Source organism: Perna viridis, chromosome 7 (genome assembly GCF_037379345.1).
Source record: "Perna viridis isolate PV_CMFRI_1.1 ecotype Kerala chromosome 7, ASM3737934v1, whole genome shotgun sequence".
Lineage (NCBI taxonomy): Eukaryota > Metazoa > Mollusca > Bivalvia > Mytilida > Mytilidae > Perna > Perna viridis.
In genome coordinates this window covers 20,878,292-20,881,650 of record NC_142451.1, presented here as the reverse complement: position 1 = coordinate 20,881,650, position 3,359 = coordinate 20,878,292, and positions in this window count along the sequence as shown.

The window sequence follows — 3,359 nt, the reverse complement described above, 5'->3', positions numbered from 1 at the left end:
ACAGGGGATCGCTCTTGATGGGGTTTTAAACTTAACGCATATTTCATGGACATTTGGTCTTCAATGTTTATGCAATATCCCTGTACCTGATGTCAGACCATGATATCGATTTAAAATAATGTTTGTAGGCCATTTATTGGTAAATATAAATAGTTTGTTAAAAAAAATAATTTTTAGTGGACTTAACAGCATAGAAAGCACTGCTTACCACCTCTAGGTACAATGACACATTCCTATCCCAAGATACGAAAAAATTCACTATAACAATTAACAAATAAAATATATATTCGTATTTAACAAAGATGATTCTATACAATTATGACATCTTAGTGCATGTTTTTGGAACACTTAAAAGACAGAACGAAGACCGAGGTCGATATCTCTTTTAAGTGTTTCATAAAATATGATATCACATGTACTGAGCTGTCAATATTTTTTTACTTCTTTACTCTGAAGAAATTTTAAAACTCTCTTGATCTTGATTTTTTAAAATCAGGGGCGGATCCAAGGACTGGCGTACCGGGCGTGCGCCCCCACCTAAATCGGAAAGAAAAAAATTTTCACCACCATTCTCACACCATAATACTTTTTGCCTTGTTTTGCACGGCATTTATTTCAATTAACGCCCCCCCCCCAAACTAAAATCCTGGATCCGCCCCTGAAAATATTTTGGTATATACTAAATGTGGTTCACTGAAATAGACAGCCGTGCAATATAACTTGTTATCAAAACTCCTATCATGCAAAATCACAATATACGAGTGTGTCAGTAAAACTTTGTTTAAATGGAAAATGTTATAATAGATTGAACCCCTGGTAAGTATCATATACTCGGAAAAGCAGTATTTAAATGACTTGGAGTGTAATGCAAGATACTGATTAATGGAAAATAAAGTAGAAGTTTTTTTGTTTCACAATAACCAACATTATCACTAGGGTGACACTAGAGTGGTTAAATGATCAATACAAGTCATATAACCACATTACAACATGCTATAGTATATTCTGGTATTTATACTTGTTGATAACTAGGTAAAGCTGAAGTGTATGATATAGCTTGAAATACCAAGATATTGTGAAAAGAAATAATCATTATTTTTATTCTCTTTCCAAATAATTTTTAAAAGGCTGCTCTGGAGATACTAGAGAAGATGTGACAATGAAATGTAATTCTTTTTAGTAGCTTTAGCTGTTTTATCATTAATTACTCAAACTAAAATGTTTTTTTTCAGTTTTTATATAAAACCTAAAAAAAAGAAATTAGTCTGAAAAGGTCATGTAATTTTTTCTAAGATTTTTGTGTTTGTTTTTTTTTTTTAAACTATGAAAACATCTAATTATAATTTAGAAAAAGTGTAATTATTCTATTTGATTCCTAGTAAATATAACAATTTTATAATAATTATTACTCTACCTTGGACATATTATATCAATGTCATATTATATACAACTTTATCTGTTAACTTCACAATGGGATAGGACACATGTTTTACCTACTTATGAAGTCTTTTCCTAACAATAATATACAATACAAAAATTGAAATGGTAAGGGCATTAAATCATTATAAATATTAACAAAGACAGTTTTGAATTAGACTTAACAACAGTACAATGAAAAAAAAAACTTAAAATATTTTAGAAATATATGCACAAAACTGAATAGACAAGGGGACAGATAGATATGCTGTTCTTGTGCCACACTGATTTTACATTCATAGTATTAGATCAGAAATCTTTTTGATCTTGTAATAAATATGAAGACTTTATCAAAAAATAAGCACCCAGTATATTTATTTCATGTTCTATCACATATTGTTACTTTTTACTATTTTTATTAGCTCACCTGGCCGAAGGCCATGTGAGCTATTGCAATCACTTGGCATTTGTAGTAGTTGTCGTCGTTAACAATTTTTCAAAACTCTTCTCCTCTGACACCACTTGACCAACTTGGTATGAATGTTCCTTGGGGTATCGTGTATAGAACTGATATGGGGATTTTTGATCCATCGAAAAACATGGCCGCCATTACTAAAAATAGAACATAGGGGTCAGACAGTAGTTTTTCGCATATATCTCCAAAACCGTTAGGTTTAGTCAAATTCTGACATGGGGCAAAGGTGTTCAGCATGATGAGATTTATCTGTGGTCAAATTTTCATTTTAATATATTAAGCCATGTTGGAGTTATTGCCCTTTTTTCCACATTTTTCTATATTGAATGTTATTTCTGTCAAAAATCTTCTCCTCTGACACCACCTGACCAATTGGAAGCAAACTTGGTATGAATGTTCCTCGGGGTATCGTGTATAGAACTGATGTGGGGATTTTTGATTCATCAAAAAACATGGCCGCCATTACTAAAACAAGAACAAAGGGGTCAGACAGTAGTTTTTCGCATGTATCTCCAAAACTGTTAGGTTCAGCAAAATTATTTCTATAGCTGAAATGACCCTTATTATAGGGCCTTCAAAAGTCATCAGGGATCAAAGTTGTCAGGTGACTCCTGTAATAGTTATTGCCCTTGAAAGATGAAAAGTGACAGCCAATATCTTTAAAACTATAAAAGGAAGAAACTTTCCATCACTCAAATGATCCTTATGACAGTCCTGCCTAAGTCTTCTTGAGTCCAAAATGTTGGACAACTCCTTGTTAAATTCATTGCCCTTGAAAGACAAACTTCAACAGGTGAGCGATTCAGGTTCCTGGGAGCCTCTTGTTTATAAATGAACTAAATGTAATTTCGCTTTGAGTTAAATCAAATGATATTTGGACAAAATGCTGCATATTTTTTAAGAATACTTTAGTTTATTATTGTGCAGCTTAAATATTGCATTACAAGACACATTTTTAGAAATAAAGTAAATCCTGAGGGAAAACAGCATTCATCAATACTAAAAGAATTTGGAATGTACAATCACCTTTCTTGTATAATTTGAATAGTAATAATGTAAATCACCCATCATAGATCTTTTCATTCAAGGATGATTTTTCCTGTTTTTTAGTGGAATTCCGCTATTTCAAATCAAGATTTTACTGTTATGATTCTTTTTTTACTGTATTTTTTCTTCGCTTTTCTAATTTCTACTTTGTTTGTAGACCTCGTAAAATCATCCCTGTTTATTATAAAGACTAAATTAGTTCAAGAAATCTGAAATGCATTACATGGAGTTATGGCCCCTGAAATAGCAATTTTGGAAGTTTTTTGTTATTTTTTTTGATATTATTTCTAACAATCTTCTATTCAGAAACTACTGGACCAGGATCTTCACTAATAACAAGTTGTCGGGGGTAAGAATATAAATATATTTTCAGTCCCTTCTATGCTTTCATTATCTTCCCTTTATCGACGATCCGATAACT